The sequence below is a fragment of the Onthophagus taurus genome, chromosome 6 (genome assembly GCF_036711975.1).
Source record: "Onthophagus taurus isolate NC chromosome 6, IU_Otau_3.0, whole genome shotgun sequence".
In the NCBI taxonomy this organism is placed as follows: domain Eukaryota; kingdom Metazoa; phylum Arthropoda; class Insecta; order Coleoptera; family Scarabaeidae; genus Onthophagus; species Onthophagus taurus.
The window spans coordinates 30,357,572-30,385,358 of record NC_091971.1 but is presented as its reverse complement, the minus strand read 5'-3'; the positions used below and the strand labels follow the sequence as shown (position 1 = coordinate 30,385,358).

The 27,787-nt window shown below is 33.2% G+C and overlaps 2 long non-coding RNA genes across 2 annotated transcripts; one reads left to right on the top strand and one right to left on the bottom strand.

Moving 5' to 3' along the window:
- The first annotated feature begins 5,021 nt into the window (after window positions 1-5,021).
- On the top strand, window positions 5,022-5,474 carry LOC111420335 (uncharacterized). The gene is made up of 2 exons (XR_002707078.2): window positions 5,022-5,152; window positions 5,213-5,474. It is a non-coding gene; the product is annotated as an uncharacterized lncRNA (long non-coding RNA).
- Window positions 5,475-10,689: 5,215 nt separating this feature from the next.
- On the bottom strand, window positions 10,690-11,259 carry LOC139430278 (uncharacterized). The gene is made up of 2 exons (XR_011640738.1): window positions 11,027-11,259; window positions 10,690-10,968 (listed from the first exon to the last, which is right to left on the bottom strand). It is a non-coding gene; the product is annotated as an uncharacterized lncRNA (long non-coding RNA).
- Between the last annotated feature and the right edge of the window lie 16,528 nt (window positions 11,260-27,787).

Sequence of the window (27,787 nt, the reverse complement as noted above, 5' to 3'; positions counted from 1 at the left end):
TGACAAGGCTGCTTCGTATCACCGCGTGGTGTTTGAGAGTTTTTAAAAGAAATAATCTTGATTCTCATGTTTCAGATGTTCTATCTCCTGCTGCTATTGATAATGCTTTAATGTTTTGGGTTCGAGTAAGTCAACAGCTTCAGTTTTCCGAAGAAATTGCATTATTATCGTCAAGAAAGGTTATTCCAAAATCAAGTTCCATCTTCCGACCGGCTCCATTCATTGATGGCAATGGATTTCTCCGAATAGCTGGTCGTCTCAGATTTGCCAACTTAGAATATGATGAAAAACATCCGATTATCATCCCCAAGCTTTCAGTTATCACAAATCTCATCATGGATCATCACCATAAAGCTACATTACGTGGAGGTACTCAACTTACCTTGTCTTCAATCCGACGACGGTTCTGGGTGGTCGGTGGCCGGGTACTTGTTCGTTCCTACATCCATGGATGCATGGTGTGTGCTAGGCTGAGGGTGATAACCAGCCAGCAAGTCATGAGACAACTTCCTCCTGCCCGAGTAAATCAATCTCGACCGTTTCTTCACTTTTCTTTCTTCAATTGTAAACATTCAGAGGGCGAGGTGGTAAACTCTATAAGGGTTATATGATAATTTTTATTTGTTTAAGTACATCAGCTGTTCACCTAGATATCGTCACCGATTATACCACTGCTGGATTTCTTGCCGCCTATAAAAGATTCACTGGCCGTAGAGGAATATGTCATTGCCTCTACAGTAATTGTGGTACAAACCTGATTGGTGCCGATAGAGAACTTCGAATTCTTTTCAACGAAGCTTAAAACGAATGGAGATTGAACTGGAAGTTCAATCCACACTTTGGCGGAAAATGGGAGGGAAATATTAAAATCGTTAAAAACCATTTAAAGAAAATCATCAGTACTGCTACAGACTTTTTTAGCAACAGTTAGCAACATATACGGATGGATATCTAAATTTAGTTGTATTCATAATATGATAAAATATACAGGACATTCCATTTAAAAAATGTACATACTCTCCATCACGTCTAAATTGCAACACCCTGTATAAACGAAACTAAACCGTAAAATTACGTTATAGAAAGTGAAGAGTCAAACAACTTTTGTTTAAAATATTTTTTTCTATCTCAAATGATTTAGTAATTATCGACTAATTGCATCTGAAACAAGAAAGGAAACACCACACTAAACAAGAGAGTTTCAAAATAACATTGCGTGGCGCTGTCAAGTAGCTGTTATTACAAGTATTACGTATGATACCCTGGTTTTTAGGAGGCTATATTTTATTTTGTATAAAATTTTAATTCTGGTTTATTTTAAGATCTCTAGGATAGTTTGCTGTTTATTATTTTATAATGTATAATTCTTTTCAAAGCTCAAACTCGTACCATATTATGCCAACAAAAGCAATGTTGTGAACTCAACTCATTATCAAAATGTGGGATAATGTTGGCAGCCAATACAGTAATGTTATCCGAGTGGGTTTGCAATATTGGTGTAGGAATTACTCTCCATTGAGGCGAAACTCGGTGAAAGCCGTTTGACTCTGTTCCAAATACCGACTACAGTAAAAAAGCTGCAGCCCTAAATTATCGTGACGTCGGTCACGATTATTTGAGACTGATTTCAATAGATTTACTACTTTTTTGAACTGAAGTCCCTCCACTGGGAGTGGAGATGTAAACAAAGGGAGCGAACGCATTAGGAATGGTATTCCTGAATGGTATCGAATGTTTAAACACCATAATTGTTAACATTTATTTTCTAAAAAAACATTGACGTGCTGTACTTATATAATTATTACTACTTTATTGCTGAATTATTTATTGTGTTTTGTAACGTATTTTTATACCAATTTCCCGCTGAAATTTTGTAGTAAAATAATGTGGAAATATTGGGCCGTAAGAAATGCTTAAATTAGAGGTCGAGGGTGGCGCTCGGTCATCGTGCGGTCAACGACGATATTGCGCCTTTTAACCCTTCCTATACTTCTGTCCTTTTTAGAAGGTTAACGAAAAGCATTGTGTCCAAGTATGGGATTAACGATTTCATAAAGGGCTCAAACACACAATTGTTATTTTGCTTTTTAATGAGCTACAAATCAACGCTTTATAAATTATAAATTAGTCATTTATGAATTCGTTTGCTCAACAACTAAATCGATTCATATGAAATCTAAATAAAAAAAAACTAAAACTTAATTAATACTTTGGATAAATTAATATATTTTCATATCTAATATCTTAGTCCTTAAATGCATAATTCTTTATTTTTTAGTAAAATTATACATATAAAATCCACATAATATATCATATGAATGCCCAGAAATATATTTACAAAATTTGTACTGTTTTTTGCTTTATTTATTACAAAAAAGAAAAGAGGTCACATCGTCTGCATATGCAGCCAGATGTACTGTGTTGTTGGTCAGAAAATGGGGCCGTTACCCTCCACCGAATAGAAAGACCGTTTTTCAAAAAATCGATCAACTATGTAAAACTAGAAGAATTGGTAACATTTTCAGATCCTAAAATTGTTTAATTTTTGCAATAATTAATATTAAAATTAAAAAAAAACTTTTGGTGACGTGCATTGTTCGGATCTCTTCTTCAAGCACATAAAATTCTCGTGGCATCTCGCTCATGCAACTTTTATTGATTTTTATTTCAACTAACCGCGTGCGAAACGACGGTGACGTCTCCAAAGTTTTTTCAAATTATCATTATTTTTTTTTGGGAAAAACTAAAGCCCAGTTTGAAAAATAAAAAATTATAGCAGTCTTCAATTTTGCTAAACTATCAAATAAGCCAATAAAAAAAAAATGTATAACGGCCCCATTTTCTGTTTGGATGTCCATTTGCCTTATGATGAATTTAAGCATGATTAGATTGAATAGAGTTGGAATTTTCGTTCCTCTTTTTCAATCCACCTATTATTCTGAAGGAATCTGTTACTTCATTATTTATTAGCACCCTTGGTTCGGTATTCTTCATTGCAGCTTTTATGCTGCACTCACACGGGCGTGCTTCACACGTGGTAACCGACCACGCCCGAACTAAGATACGAAGCGTGAAAGTATTCACACAACAGTTTAGCTACAGTCAGAATGTATCAGTTTGTTGTGGAAGGTTGTGCTCTTGTTGCTGATTTAATGGTTAATAATGAAAAATCGAAGAAGAGCAAAAAGAAGAGACGTTGGTGAACACACGATTGGATTTTAAAACGTAATATGAATGGCGCATCAATGTTCATCAAACATGATAACAATATTTCCAGATGACTTCAAAAATATGTTGAGAATATCAGAAGCGCATTGTAATGATTTATTAACCACAATAGGTCCTCGTATTGCAAAACAAGATACAAATATGAGACAAGCTGGCATCTGGACATTCTTTCAAAAGTCTAAAATTCTTGTTTAGGATTCCAAAAAACACAATTAGTGCATTTTTACAACAAGTTCTAACCTCTATATATGAAATGCTCGAAGAATTTATACAGGTAAACACTTATTAGCATTATTTATTCCCATTTTTACCAATATCCTGTTTACTGCTGGTTTATTACCATGTTTAGTGGTCAAGTAATCACATGAATTGAAACAGGAGAAACCATGCTACTAAACCAGTAGATAAATTAACAGGAGATCGGTAAAAATGAGCCGTAATACTTAAGTTTATTAGCATATAGTTAAGATAAGGTATGGTTTTAAGATAAGATGGAATTTCCCTGAATGTATTGGTGCAATAGTAGTTATTAGAGCACCACCCAGCAGTGGCTCTGACTTCTTCAATTACAAATCGAATTGCACCATCATACTATTAGCGTTAGTAGACGATAGTAATTACTGTTTTTCCTACATAGATATAGGTGCAAAGTATAGTTATAGTGTTTAGCAGAAGCTCTATATTTTGGGCTCTTGAAAACGAAAGATTGGGCAGTCTGGAATATGCAGTAACTGTTGGTGACGATGTGTTCCCATTGAAACCGTACTTAATGAAGCCTTTTGCTCGGCACGATTTAACCCGACAAGAAAAAAATCTTTAACTATAGATTATCCAGAGCTAGAAGAATATCTGAGAATGCTTTTGGTATTTTAACAAGCAGGTTTAAGGTGTTTGAAAAATAAATTGCACTAAAAGCAGAAACAGCTGAGAAAATTGTTCATGGTTATTGTGAAATACATAATTGGTTAATGAAGACCAATTCTAGTTATATAATTCCTGAGGCTGTAGATTTTGAAGATGACAATGGCGTACTACACCCAGGCTCTTGGAGAGAATTGAATTCCAGTGCATTACAAACATTACGTCAACCTGTGAACATTCGAGACAAATAGTGTCAATACTTTAATGGCGAAGGATCTGTTAGTTGGCTAGACATACATACTTAAATGTATGTATGTGTATTTAAAAATAAAAATGTACTTATTTTATTATAAAAGATCCTTATTGTAACAAGTGAATTTTGGTTAAATAAAACAAGTGTTTTAGAAGTAAATACTAATTTATTAAAAGATATGAATATGCATTACTGTCGTTATCTGAAATAATTGATGAAATGGTGGTGCTCACCGTTTCTGCCGGTGAAGGTTCTGATGGTTGGGTCGTCCAATTATTATGACCGGGTACATTTTGGTGGATCTGCCAAGTATTTTGATAACAATCCTGTTGAAGAGATGCGTTTCTACTCTGTTCATATGTGATTCTTTCCTGTGATAAAACGGTCTGAATTTGTAGTTGTAGATTCAGAGCTCTAGTTAATTCTATGCTGTTCAATTGAACAGCAAAGTTTTTGGCCCATATGTCAAATTCAGTTTAAGTTTGTGAAACTGCTATGGCTGTTGTTAGTCGAAAATCATCGAAAAAGTTAAATCATCGATTTTTAAGAGAGACTCCTAATCTTGATATATGCCTTAAATATGTATATAAAATTGTACCCAAAATAAAAAATAAATATTTTTGTATAATAATGTTAATAATAATCCGAATTACCAAGGTTTCTATTGATATGATCTGTCAGTTATCAAAATGTCGAACTGACCTGCCACTAAAATGGAAGAAGGCCTCTTTACAATAAAAAACTGGATAGTATTCCTGTTAGCATACTTATTAACATTATCAACGCTTTTTTTCCTGTCATGCGTGTACGGTAAGCAATTCAATGAATAATTTGATTTATTATGTAAGTCAAATAATCTAAATTTTGTAGATGTCGTGAAATTCGTTTCCCCACACTTCAGATCGGTGGTTGGAATGTTAAGCAAACGTCACTCAAATACGCGTCAGAAGCCTAAAAAAGAAGAAGAAGTTTTAACTACCAGAAGTCAATGCTCAAGTATTAAACCTCCTCAAGTTCCTCAATCTGTAAAGAAGACTATTAATAAAAACCAAATTCATCTTGTACACAAAAACTCAAGAGTGTCGTTAATGTAACATAAACTGGGCATATTTAAATAAAAATATAAATTCTCGTTGTGTTGCATTGCTTGTGATGGTAATGAAATGTTATGTTTTTAATATTCGTTTCTTTTCTGATACAACTTAACTACAAAATTTGTATATAAGTTGACCTTATATGTATAGAGATATATGATTAATCAAATCGCATAATCGGTAGTGGTTACACTTTAAATTGAGATTAATTACTCAAATGTTATATATGCTCGTAATAAACATTTAGACAAAGGTTGAACGAAATTGTATTGAAATTACTCTGCTTTTTATAATTATGTCGCAATTTTGTCGATATTAATTCAAATTTCAGTTCATCGATGTTGAAAATTGAAAACATTGAAACTTTCATTATGTTCGCTGGAATGATTCCTTTTATAAAATAAATCTTGGCATGTGGATATAATTAATAATATAAATAATAAACTTGTAATACTTCTTTGGTAAAAATTTGCATATGAGTATCTGATTATTTATTGTTTCGGAAATATATAACATCGTTCAAATTTAAGAGTTTGTTACCTCGTGAAACTGATATTATTGTTTTTGGTTGCGATATATTTATGGTTAATTACCCGAACTAATGAAAACATTGTAATTTTCGACTTTTGTTAAACCTAATTTATAATACGCTTGCTAAATTTGCCAACATCACTATCACGATGAACCAAAACTACGAGCCTCAAGAACTGTAGATGCTCAAGATCTAATAATATGTCCGGTTAAAGTAACAATAAATTGTAGCGTAAAGAATTTCTCACGTCATACTCGATGTTTAAGTTCTATTAGTTGACTTGATGCGAAAATCAAGCGCATCAAACTTAAAGCTGCTTGAAACTTTAAGTTATTTAGCTAGGGAGATTCATTTTCAACCCTTCATTCTGTATATCACGTACTTAAAAACATGATTTGAAATTTTTTTGGAGAACTTTGTACAGGAATATGCGATGGTTTCCAAGATTTTATTGAAGTAAATATAAATTATTTTTATTGACAAAAATAATAGAAAATGTAGTCAAATACAGTTTTTAGAGCTATATTAAGTATATTAGATGAGTCCTGCGTATACTCGACACGTTGATGTCTATCGCATGATTGATTTGACACCAACCACGACCAATATTCTCCGTCTATGTTACTTGAAAGTGATAGCGATGGAGATGAATGATACTGAGAAGGTGAAACCTCTAGTGATGGAGTATTCTGATATTGACAAAGTGGATATCCGAATTCATCATCAGCATTATTTTTATTACTTTGCACTACTTTATAAAGTTTATCAATTGCTCCACATATAGTTGAAATTAATAGTTGAAAGTTTAATAATGATGAAATTGACATACTTAATATGGCCCATGGGAAGGCCATCCGTCATTTGATAGTATTGATTATTAAATAGGAAAAAATGTTGGTTACAAATTAACTCTAAGAGGTTGGAAAGGGCTATTATGCTTTCGAATCTTAGTTGCAACTCAGTGTGTTCTTCTATTAAGTGATTCTTTATGATTAAAATAGTCTTTTTAATAGGGATATTATCGTAAAGATTAGGGATATCGAATGATATAAGTTTAGTATTCTTGGAAATAATTAAATCTTTGGTCCTTTTTATAAGATCCTGCGAATTTTTAATATTGTAATGAAGTTTATCCTTAAGGGTGGTATAAAGGAATTTCTGCATGATAGCAGCAACTCGACTTGTTGGGGTATTATTATTGCCAATAATAGGTCTAATACTTTTGTCCTCTTTGTGTAATTTGATTAAGCTTTTCATTGTGGGTATTAGTGGTTCATAACTGATGTATTGAAAGTGTCAATGTTAAATGGTTTCAGCGTTTCGGAATTATTTTTAATAAAGTTTTTTAGTGCATTGTTATATTTTGTCGTGGGATCTGAGTTAATTTTAAATATATTGTTGGCTTTAAAGAATTCTAATGTCTTTTCAATGTAGGTATTTTTGTTGAGCGCAACTAAACCTGCGTTTTTGTCTCCCAATGTTATAATAAGGTTTTGTTCCTTAATTTTATCTTTCAAAGTCCCTATCTGCATATTGTTGAAGTTGGAGTGGGTTTTATAATTTGATTTCAAGTTTCTTATAGTGTTAAAATTATCTTTATAAATTTGCTTTTTGTGGGGGTTGAACATTAGTTGTGCCTCCATTTTTATAGCAATATCCGTAGAGTTAACTTTAGCTGCCCAGTAAACAAATTTGCGTTTCAGAAACATTTCTGATACATATTATTGAAACATGAAATGTTTCTTCGACATATTTCTGAAACATAGTTGAAACGTGTCTGAAACTGCTAATGTCCGGCCCTTTTTATGTTTCAATGAAACGTTTCTATTGAAATGTTTCTGCAACATACAGTTGACAATTACGGTACATTACTAAAATGTTTCATTAACGGTTTTGAATTTTTTCTGAAATGTTTTGTTTACGTTTACATTACATTACTAGTATGTATCATAAACATTTAAAAATAATTTCTGAAAGGTTTCGTTGACGTTTCAGAAAACCTGAAGATATAGTTTTGTTGGCGTTTAGCATCTGCATCCCAGACAACATGCTCATACATGCTCATACAGCATATGCATATCTTCTGAGGAAGCATTTCTTATCATACCACCCGGGACGCACACGGTAGATGCTGCAACAAAATCATACCTTAAGGTAGGAAAAGTAATAATAGAAGTACTATACTTGTTACTTACGCCTACTGTGCTAAATTTCAAAATTATCAATAATTTCTACGATTCTGTTTTCTCATTGATTAGGATAAATAAAGTAAGCATAAGAGTAGGATGCATTAAATATATTTAGTAAATATTTATACAAAATATATTAAATTGGTAACTAAAATAAAATTCTTATTTGTAAACAAATTAAACATAAACACAATTTAAACAAAAAATAAAATAATTTATTCCCTGCTCAAATCTACAAGTCACGTTGGTAAGACGTCATCTAAAAAATTTCGGTACTTCTCTCCATTCAGCATACCATCAATAAAGTATAGACCGATCAATTTATTACCAATTATACCACGCCAAACATTAATCGACCAAGGTTAATCGCAACCATCTCGGATTTTCAACGCTCCAATAATGCATGTTATGTCTATTGTATTGTCCTTTGTTTGTAAAAGTAGTTACCTAAGAAATTTACGTCCATCCGCATTCGTTCTTGTACCCATTGACAAAATATTAATCGATTTTCAAAATCAGCTCCATAAAGCCGTTGATGCAATGAAATGTGGTATGGGTGATACTTGTTGCGCTTTAATATTCTTAAAATACTGGTCTTCGATATTCCGCGTCAATTGTAAGTCGTCGAGTGATAACTTGAGGATTTACCTCAACGATAGCCAATACCGCAATTTCCTTTTCTTCCGTAGTTACAGTTGCTCGCCGAGTTCTTTTTCTTGATTCCACATTTCCAGTGTTAGTAAAATCATTCACAACTCTGTGAAAGGTACTTCTCGAAGGCGTATTTCGATCAGGAAAACGTTCTCGGTACAAAGCTATACTATCAGCAACTTTTCTGCCACTTTCTCCATAAATAAAAATCACTTCGACTTTTTCTGCTACATTTAGAGTATCCATGATTCAATGACTTAGTTTAAACACTTTGCCTTAATGTAAAACGATGGAATGAATTTAGAATTTGTTGCCAAGCAGTTTTTATGCAAATTTAGTGTTACCTGTTACATTTTAAAACAATTCAACCAATGAAGTTTCTGAAAGCAGTAATCTGAAAATGCCGACATAAACAGTTCCACGAACTCTTGTTTTTATGCGTTAATCTATTATCAAATTGACAAAGGCGGAGAAATGTCGGAACCTTTTAGACCTCTTTTTTTTTAATTTCTTTACTTTTATCCACAGATTCAGATTGTACAATAAAATATATAGGGTGTCATTTAAAAACTTGGTCGGGACCTTCATATAACCTTGAAAATAAGGTCAGGGTCAAAAAATGTTATAGTCATATGGTTTACCCCTTCGCACAGAACAACTTTCATTTGGTTCATATTTGACCTGCGATTCTTGCACTACGTTTTCAGTATTGCGACGAGTAGACGAAAAAAAGAATACTAAAAGAAAACAATATTCTTTATTATTATCGTGTCTCATCTGCGGTTTCCTTATTTCGCCTATTGTAACGTAAATTCGCTTGTCGTAACAACTGCTTACTACTAGATCATATTCATTATCAGTTAAATGGAAGCTCTTCCTAACTGCCACTAAAATATATGAAAACGTAAAATTCTTTACATACATATTTTCATTAACTAAATCTAGTGGTGATATATATAAGAACTTATATAAAACTTACCTGCGCCATTCCAAACCAATATTCGAACGATTCGAACTGAGAACAGAACACTAGAACAAGACCTGACAAGACGCTAACGCGTCACCGTGGCTTGGCACATGCGCATACGTTCACAGGCGCTGATGAAGATATTCCAGACATGTTTCAGATACATTTGTAGCGAAATGTTTCAAATGAAATGTTTCTGCTACATATTTTAATGATATTTCATAAATATTTCTACTGAAATGTATTTGATACATATATTTAGATACGTTTCGTAAAAATCGTATCTGTCACGTATATGAAACGTAATTCTACGATGTTCCATTTAATTCACTGTACGTTAAAATTGAAATGCATTTCACAGATGTTTCTTGTTTACTGGGTGGTAGGTTTAGTTTATGCCCTGATTTAGGATACTAGTCTCTACTCTGTTAAATTGAACGTCACTTAAATTAGTAAATATAGGAGCAAATGAAATATTACCGAGATCCCCTACACTAGCTTTTAAAATAAAATTATGGTTGTGATTATCTATTCCTTTAATATGAAAATATTCCTTGTTGTCTGTAGTAGAGTTATAATTATTAGACCTGTTAGATGAGATATTGTTATTATTATTTGACTTATTAATGTTATTATTTTTCTTTGCATTGGTAGTGTTATTTTTATTTTTACAGTGTGAATTTTACACCTTTCTTTACTTTTTCTAATCGTACAAGTTTTTTATTCTTAGCTTCTTTATTTTCTAAGGTTTTATAAAATGCTTCATCTTGAAACCTTTCGTATATTTCTTCATATTCTAAACTATGTAGATGTTCTTGTAGTTTTCGGTGAAGCAATTTCAATATTGAGTCGGCCACGAAGTTTTTTCTTCATTAACCTCTTCTCAAGTTGAGCTTTATGTTGTGAGAAAGGTTTAGGTACTTTTATTATGAAGGATTTGGGTGTTAGATCTTTTGTTAATGCTGTATGTAGGAAATTTATGTTGTCTCTAGTCTTCTCACGTTTCACTAAAGTACTCCTTAGTTTTTGGATTAGGACAGATACCTCTGCTGTGAGAAATGAAGTTAACTCAAAATCCATCTTCATTCGCGTCAAGAATAAAAAAATTTCGAAAAAGATAGCGATGAAATTTTTTATTATATGTTATAGGTGCTACATATGTTTTGTAACATGCGTCTCGTCTTCAGGCACGACTAAAATGAAACATGAGATAAAATGAGTATCACAATAAATATCAATATAAAAAATTACCCTCAATAGTTTTAGGTTAAGTTTTAGATGTCTCATAATGATCGGTTATCAAAATATGTAACTACAGGGGGAAATAACTTAAAATTTCCTATGTTGGAGGTGTTCGAATATATATCTCATTTCTTGTTTGTTTTTCAACTCTTTTAAAACCAAACTACCTAAACTAGATGCCTTTGTGCGTCCACATTTGATTTTTTTTGTTATTTTTTCTGTGTTAATGCATTACGCCATGATACACCAGTACTAATTCTAATATAGTGACACGCACATCTTCCGCTGTTTCCTTACTTACAAAATATGTGGTTATTAGTTGTGAACTACTTTTTGCTGTGATTATATTTGTGCATGGCGAACAGAATTTTGGTGTGATTTTACTGCCTTTTCTCCATCGTGTTTAATAACGAATGCAGTTCGACATAATTTGCTACTCCCAGTTAGTTTATTTTCCTATTGTAACAAATTTTTGTATTCATTGTACGTTAACCATTCGTCATTGAAGGAAACAAAATACTTATTTACAGAAAGGGATAAAGGCTACACGCTGCAGTATCAAAAGTAACAGTGATTACTATTTACAATGTAAAAGTATTGTATAAAAATTAACAGAATTATAAGTAAACCGGGATTTCCTCGAAATTAAATAAAATTTCGTAATACCCCTCGTTCAAAGGCGTAAGATGTAAATAGAACAAGTCTATTTGTTCATAGATAGAGTTTTACAAGCCCGAAAAATTTTATTGAAATTGTTAGATATCCAGCCGACAGGATGTTGTCCTAATCAAGGCTAACACTTTTCCGCCCCAGCAGGCTGTTTTGACTACGAAGTGAAACGATAATAGAAAACAAACAGGATGTGTCTACGACTGAGGCCTTTAGATTATTTCTTTCCCACCATTAGGTTCATCAAAAACAGCGACAAAGAGTTTTCTTAAAACCTCTCGTTTCAACGAAAGGGCAGTTAATAGCTAACCTCTAGACAAGAAAGGTCTCCAACTCGTGTCGTCAAACATCCTATTTTATCACTGGGTCAAAGAAGCTTCGCTCCACCCCAAAAGAATCTGTAGAAGTTCGAATAAATAAAGATAGGTTAAGTTTACTTCTTGCACTTTCATTGAATCCTGACAATACATCGTATTACCAAACACGTACCAAAAAACTGGATGGTGTCACGACAAAATATGCGAGCGCGTAGATTTAGTTAAAAACTCGGAGTCTCCGGGTGAAAATAACCATGTTGGCAACCCTAATTTAATTCTTTTAATTCTAATTTAATTAATCATGATTCAGAATTCTGCAAACTCTTTAGAATTATGGCAAAACTTTATAGAAATAAAAAAAACCTATTTAACTTGCTTATGAATCAATGAAAAGGCTATTATCTAAGTGAAAATGACGAGGGGTTTAAAACGATAACGTCAAAAGCACACGCTACGTTCACGTTCTCAATTTGTATTTCATTAAAAAGTGACATCAGCAACGAATGCCTAATTGGTTTATGTAAACAGCAAAACTCGGTTAATTAACATGGGGCCTCGTCGGCTCGGGACGACCCGTTGAGAATCGTGTTCACTTCACAGTCGGCGTCCGAATTGGCAGCGTCTGCAGAGACGTGTTTTTCTCACTTGTGTAAATTCGTTTCGTTCGTTTTGTAGCTACAGCGCAACGGTGACGATGATGACCCGTTGGGCTAAAGGGGGAGGACGACGATGTAAAACGCGCAAATGGAAAACGTTGATTTATTTAAAACCTTGTTTAGAGTGTGCGGAACCGTAAATAATCTCGGGATTTAAACAAATTTCCGTAAATTTAATAATGCAAGGAATCCACCCATGTTGTGTTTTTAAAGATTCTAATTATAATGAGTCTATTTTATTATAATATTTACTTACGTCAACTACATATTAATCATTTTTATCTACGACTGCTTGGATAAGTCATCATTACCGCACTCATTTGAGGTGATTTGAGTTACGTAATGAAGTTCATTACCGCACTGGTTTCATTACGTAACGCATTTTTAGCCTAATCAGAACAGACATAATTTATTGAAACGAGCAACAATACAAAAGAAAAAGTGCCACCTACTTACGGAGAAACAATACTATTTATTATAAACATTAATTGTTATGTTTTTATATTTCGAAACACTTATTCCAGATGAGTAAACATGTTGTTGAAACTGACAATTCAAAATTGTCAACAATCATTTCAAAATATTTTTATAAATGTCAAATAGACCTTTTTAAAGAAATAGATTTTTTAGTAATTTTTAGCAGTCGTAGATAAAATGCTGTATATCACACGTGGGCTAGAGCATAATTACAGTACTCGTGTGATCACACGACTCGGTCTACGACCTCGTCGTGCAATTCTCTACACTCGTACTGTAATTATGTTTGTAGCCCACTTGTAATATAAATAACTATTATATTTAAATCTTTTTAAGCCCTACTGTATAAAAACTTTGCCCCATTTTTCAATGAATATTTACTATTTCTAATTTGTTTTCATTAAAGAAAAGCTTCCAATACATTACAAGGATAACCTTATGAAATGGTTTCATTCTACAGAAAGAACTAAAAGAAAAGTAGTACGACCGAATAGGAGTGGAACTGGAAAAGCGCTTTACGATGCTATTATCGGACGTAAATAAAAAAATACGAGCAGAAACGGATACCGTTGGTTGATAAAGAGAATATAAAATACGTTATAGATATAAAGATATAGTGGATAGTGGGGTAAGCATATACATATATCTTGAGGAAAACGGTTACTTTTCGGAAATAACTTTTCGTAAATCTACTGATCGTATCTGTCGATTTTAGTTTTTGAAGTGTAATCGATTTTAATAACAAAAGTTGTTTATTTCGTGCTTTTGGAGATTTCTGTATTAATGTCATCAAGGACCGGTTGAACGATAAGTTTCCCGGACGATATATAGGATGAGGTGTAGACTCCGCCATGTCTTTGCCGACTCCATCATCATATCTTACCCTCTTTTATTTATGATTTATATTTGTGAGGGTGTTTCAAAACTTGGCTATCATTTGGAGATAGAGAATCTACAGCAACTTCTCTAAAAAATTTATGGGGCATTTGTAAAAATAGAGAAACATGCGATAAATTGATTAAATTTTGATATTTACTAATTGATCTTGTTAAGTTCTTAATAATACCCTAACTGTAGGCGTGAGGTTGTTTAAAAAAGAAAACATCAGCCTTATATGAAAATCTGAAAACAAATTTTCTATTCCAAATAATAACAAATGGATCAACTAAAACCAACAGATGATTTTAGTTTACTAGGAGATGTTGCTGGTAACTTCAGAAGATGGAAAAACAAATTGATTGTGTACATATCGGCGTCTGGAATCGATGAAAGTACTACTATAACGGGGCGAAGAAAAGTTGCTATATTCCTATACACGATTGGAGAAGAAGTTCAAGAAATTTATGATACATTAGAAATCAATGAAGACGTTCATGTGAACGCCATAAAACAAGCAGTATGAAACGAACACTTTGAGAATTTTTATATACGTGTGGGTATACTTAATGAGGATCCAGCCGACGACCATGAACAACGTCAAAGTATATTACACCACCAATAACAAGATATCGAAGATATATCAGGAGAAAAGTTAAAAACTGCAGTAAAGTCTTTGACAAATCGAAAGTTACAGACAATATTCCAAACGAACTGATTAAACATGGCGGGTTAACGATAGGAACACAAATAACAAAATTGTTACAGAAGATCATAAAAAGTAGTGAAACTAGAAGATTGGTAGACAAATGTCATATGTATCACAGATATGGCGCGGTAGTAGTAAGACGCAGTTGGAGATGGCAAGCATAAATAAAATAAGATATAGAGATCATTATCATACTCATTTGAGCTAATTTGAGTTACCGAATGAAGTTCATTACCGCACTGGTTTCATTACGTAACGCATTTTTAGCCCAATCAGAACAGACTTAATTCATTGAAACGAGCAATACAAAAGAAAAAGTGCTACCTGTTCAAAGAGAAACAATACTATTTATTATAAACATTAACTGTTATGTTTTTACATTTTGAAACAGTAATTCCAGATGAGTAAACATGTTATTGAAACTGACATTAATTCAAAATTGTCAACAATCATTTCAAAATATTTTTATAACTGTCAAAATAGACCTTTTTAAAGAAATTGATTTTTAAGTAATTTTTAGCAGTCGTAGATAAAATGTTGTATATCACACGTGGGCTAAAACATAATTACAGTACTCGTGTGATTACAATTCTCCACACTCGTACAGTAATCATGTTTCTAGCCTACTTGTAATATAAATAACTATTAAAAGAAAAAGATATATAGAAAAAATAAAGAAATCTAACCCAAAATGGATAACATACGTCAACCTCCGAAGTTGTGTATGGTTGCTGATAGTTTAAAACAATGGAGACAACAATTTGAATTATATATGGTTGCCTCAAGAATAGCAGCAGATAAGAAGATTGAAGGAGAAGTGAAAGTTGCCCTTTTATTACATACAATCGGAGCGGAAGCAGTGGATGTATACAATACGTTAGAGATATCGGATGAGGATAAGTGTGATTATAAGAAAATACTTTATATATTTCATAATCATTTCATACCAGCAACAAACGAGTCAGTAAATAGACACTTGTTTTTTACAAAGGACCAAAAAGATGGGGAAAATATAGACAATTATGTAACGGACTTAAGAAAATTAAGTAAAACATGTAATTTTGGTGATTTACGAGATAGCCTCATAAAAGACAGCATTGTATGTGGTATAAATGAAAAGAAAATGACTGAAAGGTTGTTAAGAGAACCACATTTAGACCTAAATAAATGTATAAGTATTTGTAAAGCAGCTGAAATTGCAGAGAAACATATAAAATAAATCACGGAAGATGTAAATGTACATGCTGTAAAAGAAAATAAAGATTTTAAGAAAAAAACATTTCAATAAAAGGCAAAAGCGAAATGAAAGAAAAAACAATAAATAAAAAGAAAAACCGTCGTAACTGCCCAGCATTTAATAAAATATGCAATACATGTAAAAAATACAATCACTTTTCAAAAGTAAATACGATAGATACTAAAGAAAATGAAAATGATGTCGAAAAACAAAATTTATTTGTTGGAGAAATTTATTATGTAGATAATATAAAAAATATAGAGGAGTGGTATAAAACAGACAAAATAAAAGGAAATGAGATTAGATGCAAGGTAGACACTGGTGCTCAGGTAAATGTTCTAAATTAAAAAAAAAATAAGTTTTTAGCCAAACGAATAAACGTAAACATTGAAAAGTCGAAAATAAAATTAAGAAACTATAATGGATCGGAAATAAAAATTTATGGCAAAACTCGAGTCCAGTGTAAAATTGATGAAATAGAAGATACGGTACAATTTCAAATTGTAAACTTCCAAGCACCTTGTATATTGGGATATCCTACTAGTAAAGCATACGGTCTAATTAAAAATATTGATGAGATACATAATCAACAAACAGAAATTTGATTTTAAGTAAATATTAAGATTTGTTTGAAGGACTTGGTAAATTGGAATATAACTATGATATTGAGATAAAACAAAACGCTGTACTTATTGTGGAATCCTAGAAAAATATCATTAGCTTTGTAGGAAAAAATTAAAGAGGAATTAGATAAAATAGAAAGAATGGATGTTATCAGACGAGTAGAAGAACCAACTGAATGGGTGAGTTCAATGGTAGTTGTAAGGAAACCAAATCAGTCTATCAGAATTTGCTTGCACCCGAGGAATTTAAATAGGGAAATTGTAAGAGAACGGTATCAATTGCCAACATTTGTATATTTTCTATTCTTGATGGTACCACCGAACTTTTGAGGATGTATTTAAAGATATTCCAGGAGTTAAAGTTTATATGTATAGAACTGATCATAAACAATTGGAGCAGATTTTCAAAAAACCATTATGTGAAACTCTATTGCGGTTACAGAGACTTCGAATACGTTTACAATCATATGATTTTACAATAAAATATACACCTGAAAAAGAACTCTTGGTGGCAGATGGATTATCAACAAATTACTTAGATGAAAAAAATGATTGTACTGACATTGATCGAGCAGTTCCAGTTTATTTATGTATGATAGAAGAAAATTTATCATTTTCAAATGAAAAAATAAAATTATTCAAACAGGAAACGCTAAATGACCCTGAATTGAAAATTATAGCAGATTTTGTACAGAATGAACTCGATACCTCGTGTTGCTTTAAAAATTCCTTGATGTCGTCTGCAATTTTATTTCCAGACACTTGTTTACCTCTCTGATCTGATATGCGCATGTTTGTTTCTGGCTCTCTCTTTTTTATAAGAGCATAATCTAACCTTATTAGATATGTGGAGAACTTTAAGAAAAAAGGACTTACAAACCTTATTCTCACCGAAAAAGAAACTTCGAGTATGATGTTGCTTATGACTAGGTCCTCTAGAGATGCGTTTTTTTCGTCTCATAGGCAAACTTATTTTAACAGTAGTGCATAGCCATGGAGTTTGTCCATTCCAATCCATGGAATAGTATTTAGAGTAAATAATCTTTTGCACTCTTGTAGGAACATGATCACTACACTCCCTTTTGCATGTACATAAAATAGAAGTAAAAGGTTTCACTGGTACTGTTTTTCCAGAATAATTGACATACTGTTCACCTTTGTTTCGTTTTTGCTTGATAACATTTCTCTTCCACATATTCTCATTTCTCCGTTTTCGAGTTCTCACTACTTCTTCTGATTGCCCCATATTTTGTAAACTTGATAAAGATCCTGCTTGACTTGTGGTCGATGTGTTATTAATATACTTAGATATATTTTTAATATTTTCTTCTTTGGATTCAGATTCTTGTGATGGACGATATGGTTTACTACTGTCACTATAAGGATCTGGTTGTGATTTCGAAAATTGATATTCAAGTATTGCAATTTCAGTATCAGGAACAACATCCATGAGACTTACTAAAAAGTATTACATAATATTATCAGAATGTAGTTCGTTATGGATGCAGAATTGCAACATAAATTTAAGAAAAGGTTTAAATCATGACACTAAAGAGGTTTCTTTATCGAGCATACGATAATTAAAGGTAAATTCACCAATTGTTGAGGCACCATTACTCGTAGTAGGCCGATCTGAGTTTTCAACGAAAGCAGCTTGTTTTGCTAAAGCTAAACTAACTAATTTTTTAGACCGACTAAACATTTTCACAATTAACAACACGATGGTAACAACACGAAATAATGAAAAATAAAAACAAATAAATTGACATGGATTATTTCTGTACTAATGTAGGTTAAAATCCACAGTGAAGGGATCCACGTAGCATTCAAGTAACTTGGAACACATTTGCACTAATCATTTTATATTTCTAGGACAGTGCAAAAATGTTACAAATACAACTATGTTAATAAGAGTGCTCAATAGTATTTCGATTACTTTTGCATTAACTAATGTAATGACTAATGACAGAGAAGTTCGACAAGTGACATAACTCAGTTTTTTTAAAAATGTTACTTGGATCACTTCTGTTCTTAACTAGCCAGTTATTGACAAAACCGATAGACCGCGATGTTATAAATTGGAATTGCCAACGGGCAACATTGTAGAAAGAAATAAATTCAACATCTACAAAGGTTCAACTGAAGAAAATGTAAAAAAACAAGATTTACCAGAAGTATGTAAGGAAATAATTAATAGTGATTGATAACAAGCTATCTAATGATGACATTAGCTGCAATGGGCTTTTTAAAACTCGGATGGCCAAACAATTAAAAAAAACCTTTATTTGTCTGAATATATTCCTTAATAAAAAAAAAGGATGTCATATGTATTACAGAGATGGCGCGGTAGTAGTAACACACAGTTGGAGATGACAAGCATAAATAAAATAAGATATAGAGGTTATAGTAAAATTAAGGAACTAATAAACAATTATAAAAGGTAATTATGATTTAATATAAAGTAAACCTCCCAGACAAGAATAACCATTTTCATATATAAAATGTCACCCTACTGAGCTCAATAGGAAAGTTATTAACCAAATAATATTATCGTATTACGGCAGCACTCCCCATTTTTGGAAGCTATCACTAGTAGTGATTTACCAGACTACAGGTCCCGTACGTACTCTGTTGAGGTTTTTTCATAGGTGATGGGGAAGTCCAAATCATTTTGGTTCTTGGCTGGGGTGGATCTATTGGTTTATTCTTGGTGGTGGTTCCGCATTCCAGTCATTTCCCCACTTAGAGTTGATCATGTTGTTTCAAGTCAGTTCCTCGGTAAGATTCAATGGAGGGTGCCGGGATTTTAGGCGATTTATGTCAAGATAGGGTAAGTCCTCCTGAATCGGCAGTAGTGCCAATAGAGCCAGTGAAGAGGAGTAGATTTGAGACATTCTGATATTGTTCTTATAGACGAGTTCAGTTGTGTATCGATTTTCTGGAGATATGGTGTATTTATTTTAGTAGCCAAAGTCATGGACAATTCCGCCATAGATTTAAAGTATGTATTCAAGAGGATGATTTTTACATGGATGCCATAATTTCTCATAACTAACGTTAAATCAAATGGTAAATCTGTCTTTTTGAAAAAATTTTCATATGAAAATTGTTCGTTGCTCATATGTCACAATGTGTAACATAATTATTGTTTTATAAAATAATTCTCATTAGTCTCTTACTTGTTTTGGGGTATAATTAACCACTGAACTCTAAGCCTTGATAAAACATCAATCACATCCATTCTTCTCGGTTTCAAATAGTTATGAAATTATAGAGATACATATGTCATGTGGTGATTTATTATGTAAAGTAATTTATATGTAAAAGATTTTTGTGGGTTAATAAATTGCATTATTTGCTTTTGTTCGAAGTACTATCTCTGCCCACACGGACTATAATTCTCGGTTTCTAGTACATTTTTGTTGTAGCTGTCATTGGTCATTAAATCATGATAATCCACGTCTAGTTTTTGTTGTTTAATATTCCATCTTCTTGATTTTGCAGTGGAACTCTGTTTTTTTTTTCAATAATCAACTAGGACGTTGGCTACAAAACCGTTTATATCCCGTGAAACGCCTACATTCGGAATTTTCCTAAAAACTCTTTCAGGACGTAGTGAAACAGTTCCGGTTGCACAGAACTTATTAAATCGTTTTTTATTGAATTTACAGCTTTATCATTCATTTCAGTAAACGTAACAGTGCAGCTGTGGTATTGTTCAGGGTGGTTTTCTCTCTTGTGTATATTAACGTTAATTTATCTCTTGTTAGCAATTTGAGTCTGAGTGATCCGCCAAGAATTCCATTTGGCGGAACCTATTATCCATTGCGTTTTGGGTTCTATCTTACTTCTTATTTTCTTCAGGAGCTTTCGCGGGTTTGATATTATCCGTTGATTATACACGTATTTTGCTATTTTTATTTCGTAGCTATGTAGTGTCTTCAGCAAGATCATCATCGCTGATGTTTACTGTTTCTTGTAAGTTTGTTTCATTTGGTTTTCAGGTAGATATCAGTATTAATAGTTCCAACTTCATTTGTTCTTGAAGCTTTATAATTATATTTTTCATATTCCATTTGTCTTCTTCAGATTTCAGACAGGCAGTGTACAGATGTTGTTTATTTTATGTTCTTGCAGCATTGTTTTAGCATTAGTGAAGAGCTGATTATTTATTTGAAGCGAATGAGCCCCGTTTGGTATGGTAGGAAAAACTGTAATCAAACTTATAATCAAAACAAACAACAATCGTCAACACAACGTCAAGCGGGTACCGGAGTCCAACCTAACTCATACCTGTTCTGGTAAAAATAAGAACAAAATTCCATGTCTCTTAGTTAAGTGGTAATAGACATATTTTTGAAAATGTTAAAAATCGTTCCGTAATTTAATAGTGATTTTTTCAATAATTCAGGCAGATTCAGGCGAGTTTCTTGTAGCGCAGTGAATATTGTATTTAATCGAAAGTATCATTTTACTACTAAGAATTCGATTTTGGAAAATAGGTGTCAAGTTTTAAATGTGTTTAGATTATTTTAGATTATGGATTTATTAGAATTCTAGATTATGTTTTTTTTCTGCTTTGTTTTTAGTGAACGTTGTCATAGTGATACATTGTTTGGAAGATAGGACGTGAGAAGCAATATTCGATTACATAAAATTTACGTTGGTCGTTGTCGGATTCAGAAGCTCTTAAAAAAGGGCGTACGCCGGCAGCATAACAATGAAATTGAAATATCAAACGGGTTAGCAGCAGCAGCACACCATAAGCTGTGGTCCACTATGTTTCATGGAGCGTTATCGCGGCTGGAGAAAATTTAAAATTGCCAATTTAAACTTTAACGTGAAAGTCCTTATAAACCGTGCGGCTTTTATCAACGACATTGTATCAACTTACATTAACGTATCTCTTAATAATTTTAACTTACATTATTCTGTTCCCTATTACTTGTAATTAAAATGAAATTAAATGCAAAATTAATTTTTTTGACTATAAAAACACTTTGAACACTGTTTTTGTTCTACCATTTAGAGTTAATTGTGTAGATAGGCGGAAAGATGGTTGAAAAATAAAGTTTTTGTCAAGGAGAAAAAGTCAATTTACTGGAGTCACACAGCAATTTACGGTCGAAGTTCGTTTAGAAGTCACGGTCCGGGTATTTTTAAAGCGCGCACCGTCCAAGTCCTTTGTTCGCGCACAATCTAAGGTCGATGAGATTACATTTGCCGAAAGAGGTCACCAGCGAGATGCAAGAAAAACAACGACGACAACAACTACAGCGACCCCAAAACCACTCGCAACTGAAAGAGATTTTTATACACTTATTTCTTAAAAATATCTCATATAACCGGTTTTAAAAAATATTGAATTCATATCATCATTGAACATCGTGATTAAGTTTCAAAGTTCAGTACTTACTAGCAGTATATAGAATGTGTTTGTAAATGGAATTCCCTTTGTGCAATTTACCGGAATCCGGATCGTAATTACAACGAAGCGAATAGAGGTGCTGTGTGTGTACTGCATGAGGATGCATGCAGCAAAGTACCCACTCAATGACGAAGTATTAAGAGTACATCGATAAACCGAGATCACACCAGAACTATTAAATTTAACCGTGTGGAAGAAGAGAACCGCCCGCATAAAGAGATTTGCTCACTTGAACCTCTCCATTATAGCCTTGTCGAATTGTATAAGTTACCTTTAATACTTTAACATAAATCTCAAATTCCTATTTTCCAATATTAAATTTTGTAAAATGTAGTTAAGATTTATATCATTTTAAATTAAAAATGTAAAAAATGAATTTTTAAATTGAGTTCATTGCCGGAAATTGTTTCGATAAACTACTGCTATTATTTCGCACGTTTTATTTATGGATATTTTGCATGAACGGAATATATGAATAGGCCGTTTATGTAAGATGTATGCGATTATTTTTTATGCTGATAAAAATCTTTCATAGTAAATTGTGTATTAATTAAATTATTTCACGTCCATGAAGTTATCAGACTTGATTGATGTGTGTAAAGTTTTCTGACTTTGTGTCATGGGCTTTAACGAACAGGCAGTTTAGAAGTTTTATGGCGATTATTTGATGATAGAATTTATAATTGTGCCGAGACTAAAAGGTATCTAAAATTATTTTCTAAGGAGATTTTTCTATAATGGTTCATCAAATTTATATACTTTACCAGGCTAACAAAAGAACTTGCTCCTACCGCGTTTTTCGGCTGCAGTAGCTACTATTGACAGACCAGGAAAGTCAACATTTTGAACTACGAAATAAAGCATACATCGCATTATTACGGTATTTTTCGGAACTTTTCGTCAAAATTTGGCTTATCTTAGTAGTTATATTTTATCATAATATGAATATTGTGATGATCAAAAGAAACAAGTAAAGCATTCATTCTCTTATTTAAAGTCTCAATTTAAGAAAAGGTAGATAGAGACTTAAAAAAATCATAACTTCTCCTTCAAAAGAATGATAAATGACCACTAGGAACATTCGAAATACCGACGCCGACGGCTAAACCTCATTCTTCTGGTCGTCCAACAAAGGTATTTGCAGAATCAAGTAAGAGGAGTAAGCGCAGAAAAACACAGGACGTTTGCAGAGTTGTACAAAAAGATGTGTTAATGCGTGCTGCTCAAGCATCCCTTCAATGTTCTGGAGAGAGAATTGCATCTAATATTCTTAACATTTCAAACTGTCTAGCATATCAAAAAGCATATCAAAAGGCATACAAAGCAAGCAAGCAGTGTGAAAAGCAGTCACAATTAGATCCGACAGCCACTCTGTCAATGCTTGTGGAACCTGATCGTTCAAGTATGGAATAATAAGGGATAGCAACAAGAGGTTTTATCCGAGCTATACATTGTTCCAGAACTAGCAGACTTGGTACCCGGCGAAAGATGCGTCTCGAATAACTGAAACATGCGCTGAAATTACCTTGCAGGATTTGTTGGACCACACAGCCATACGTTTGGCTATCTATTTAGAAGACGTACTTAAACAATTAAGTCCAAAAAGGCGTGAATCACTGAGACTGATTTCGAAATGGGAATGTGATGGTTCAGTACAAACGCAATTCAAACAAAAACAACATTTTCCAAAGTTGCTTTGTTCCGCTACGGTTAGTTTCTGAGTAAAACAAAAAAGTTGTTTGGCAAAATCCAACTTCTTCTTCGCCACGATACTGTCGATCAATAAGGATCAGATTTGTCAAAGAAACAGTGAATATCATTCAGTGTGAAATCGCATACGTAGAAGATGTTATTAAGGCATTGAAAAAAAAAACAGCGAGTTCGTACAAGGAGAAATGCTGTTGTATACAAAGCACATTATGACTCTGACTATGGTCGACGCCAAAGTATGCAATGCTGCAACAGCCACTGCTTCAATCATGAGATGCTACATTTGTGGTGCAGTAGAAGATGTTTTGCCATTCCCGAAGTTGCTGCCGAAATCACTGGTGTGGATTTAAGTCTAATAAAACGATTAAAGGTAATTTTAGAAGTTATTTCAAGTTCCCATAAAGTGGATTAAAAAAGTTTGCTCTATATGGGTATGAGACTGCGGAGGTGTACATAAACTTATATCCATGGCACGTCATGACTCCTACTATACACAAAATTCGAATCTATGCGGAAGTTCTTATACAAAAGGCTCTTTTGCCGATAGGGTTGTTATCAGAAGAAGCAGCGGAGGCACGTAACAAACATATTCAACTATACCGGTAGAGTTTCACACGAACATTTTCTAGAGAACAATACAATATAGACGTAATGAATAGATTATTGCACAGCTCAGATCCATTATTGTCTAGCATTAGACAAAAGCCACGAAATAAATCTATGCCAAATAGTAAAGAAGCCTTGGAAATGTTGATTTCTGGCACAACTGATACGCCTCTCGGATTTAAATAGAAAAGAAGAAATAATTTCATTACTCCTCTTTCGCCGTACATTCTCGTTGCATACCATTCTTTTTCCATATACTCACGCAAAGTATGCTGAGGAAACTAAATCTTGCCGAATAAACATCGAATGGACCATTCTCGGTCTCTCCATCCCCAGGAAACTATCTTTCAGTCGCTGACACGCTCTTATCCTCGCGTATTCTCTCTTTTTTATATCTTTTTCGTCTTACATACATTCCTCAATTCCAATTCAATATATCCATGTTTCCTTTTTATATTCCATCCTCATACCTCCCTCCATTCTGCTTACCTATTTCATTGTCACTATCTTACCCTCATTGCGCGCTGCCTCATACATCTCCTAACCTCACTCTCTTCCACATTCAGACCTTTCTTACTCTATATACATTTCACAGCTAAGCGATTGTTGTTGTGTATCACATACAACTGAATTCTTTTCTAAGCCACCCATTCAATACCCAAGCCTGTAGCTTCACTTGTATTACCGTAGCATTGCCCGAGACACTACTTCTCCCATTACTTGTCATCCCCTCGCCCATTTTGCGTTACATATGCCACGAAGTAATCCCCTTTCATTACATCCGTAAATACATCCACATTCATTTCCCACACTCCTTTAAAACATACATTTTCGGTCCCATTCGACCCTTTTTGCGTCGACACCTCCCTTGTTTGTGTTTAGCAAAGAGGGATAGCGCCGGGATTCCGCTACTATTTACATAGCATCGGTCGCAGTAGCTTTAACTTGATCATCTTCATCATCTCCTCTTGAAAGATACAGTTGATCTCGACAACTTTTAGCGGTTCTCGAAAATCGTGGACTATTAATATTTTCTTCCAACAGTGAAGTGTCAGTGAAGATTTTGTATACTGGCTGATTCCGGTTTTTCATGTATAAATCCTGTCCCTACTTGTAAGCAACGGTACGCTTCTGCTCTTTGGCTAATAGACTGGACGGTCAGCAGATGGGCGATCAACTGGTTTTACGATATCACTGTCGAAATTAGCCGCTGGTACAGGCCAGTTTTCGTAATACTGACCCATCCCGAAAAAACTTAACCATAAAGTTTTGTCGGGATGGGTGTTGTGGCTTCGGGCAGTGACCTTTTTTTCTTCTGCTTAGTATACAACTTTCAGTATACATATAGTTGGTGTCTGATATTTGCCGTATTACTTTCATTAACTGCCTAATATATCAACACAATTTCTTGCGTGTATTTCAATTGTTCAAGTAGCTTCAATACGTAATTCCTGGTTCATTAATATATCTTTGATTCCATAAATCTTTCAGTGCATTTAATGAACATCTAATTTGCTTTCTATAAAATAATTCTGCAGGATTAAAGCCATGGACGCATGTGACGCACTTCTTGTGGTAAGTTGTCTAGTAGCTGTTGTCTCATGAGCACCATTTTCTTCAAATCAACATGGAAACAAGGATATAAGTTCTCTTGTTGTGGAATTCGTGATGATCGCACTATCCCACAGATATGTTACCAGTTATTACGCACCAGGCGGAGTTACGAGTTAGATTTTTGAATGTACTCTGTTTTATTCATACAAACAGTAACCTGACTCTTATCAGCTCGTAAGATGAGGAAAGGAGGGATTAAGATGAGGACCTCACTTCAGAAATTTTTTAGTTTGCTAAAAATGCGTTCTTTGTTAAACACTTATAATATTGATGCAACATGCTCTTTCTTCATCGTGTTCACATTTAAATGGTAACTTAATAATTGATTTGACAAAAAATTCTTTTCAATTTCAGAAACCATGTTTTTGTGATCTACCACACTTATAAATAACATACTTTGAATACGTGATACTGAATTCAATATATTTGACAGATGTTAAGTATTAGATACTCTTGGCTACTATATATCATGTACATTAAAGATAAAATTTTACGGTTTCAGTATATAATACTAGGATTTCTAATGCTTGAATTTATAGTCATCTCATATCGTTGAACTCTTGTCGAAATGAAATTCTCATTTCGAAGAGGCTCCAATTACTTCTTAGTATTGATAGCTTTGTCATTTAGAATGTTAGATATTTTCAGTCACTAATCGTATCTTTTCGATCTTAGTTTATGCTTAATTTTGCCGTATAATATAAGCCAATTATTAAAATCAATTCTTTGCTTGTGTTGCAATTTTATTTTCCATCAGGTTTTGTTTTGTAATCTATTTTCAATGCTTTACAGCTTCTAGTATGCACAACACTTAATGACCAGGTTGTTGAGTAAACGTCGTTCTTTCCAACTGAGCAAATTGTTCGTTGGGTCTGGATCGCCGTCCACACCTCGTTGGCTGGAACGATCCGATTTCTTTGATGTTACCGCCATAACACAGGTTGCCAGCAAACGCCAACGAAGCCTCGCTGGAATTCGCTAAACCGTCCATTAAGTATCAACGAACGTGAACAAATCCCGTTCAATGCCCTTAGTTGGAATGTATATGCATCTCTGTATATTATCTTAAGGAATGTTTCTAGTTAGTGTTTAGTTTTAGTGTTAGTGTAGTATCATTTATTATTCAGCACTAGATTATTATACATTTTTATTGAGCTATAAAAATAAACTAACTACAAAAATAACAAAATATGAACCTGAAGACCTAGTTTATGTAGAAAGCAAGAAAGGAGAGGAAGAGAAATGATTGGAAGGAAAAATATTGCATAGAAACAGTAAATTGACATATTTTGTTTTAACAAACAAAATAAGAAGTTTAGTTAAAATGTAAATATTTTACAACCCATATTTTAAAAATATGAGTTGTAAAGCTCATTCTTTAATGGTTCTTTTTGTCTCACCTGAAGGTAATAAAGACGTTTTTTTTGAATTTTTTAGATCTATACTCGAAGAGGTAACTAAGAAAAAATAAAGACATTCATAAATGAAGTTTGCAATAGGAACTGGGTCGACATTCTTGAGGGTTTACCATCTGACTACGATAAATTCTTTGCTGAATTTAAAAACACATTCGACAAATGTTTCCCTATGAAGCATGTAAAAACAAATGCATTGGTAGAAAACCTATAGAGTGGTGGACTGACGAATTAAAAGAAATGAAAAACAACTTGGAACTTCAACCCAATATTTAAAGAAAATAGACGAAACTAAAAGATCTCACATAACAAGAGAAATCAGCATATCAGATAATAAACAGAAAGCTATTGGGAAGATTATAAACAGGGAAACTAATAGAAGACAGCAAACAACAAATACTGAACATATCACAGCTCAAGAACTAAATGACTT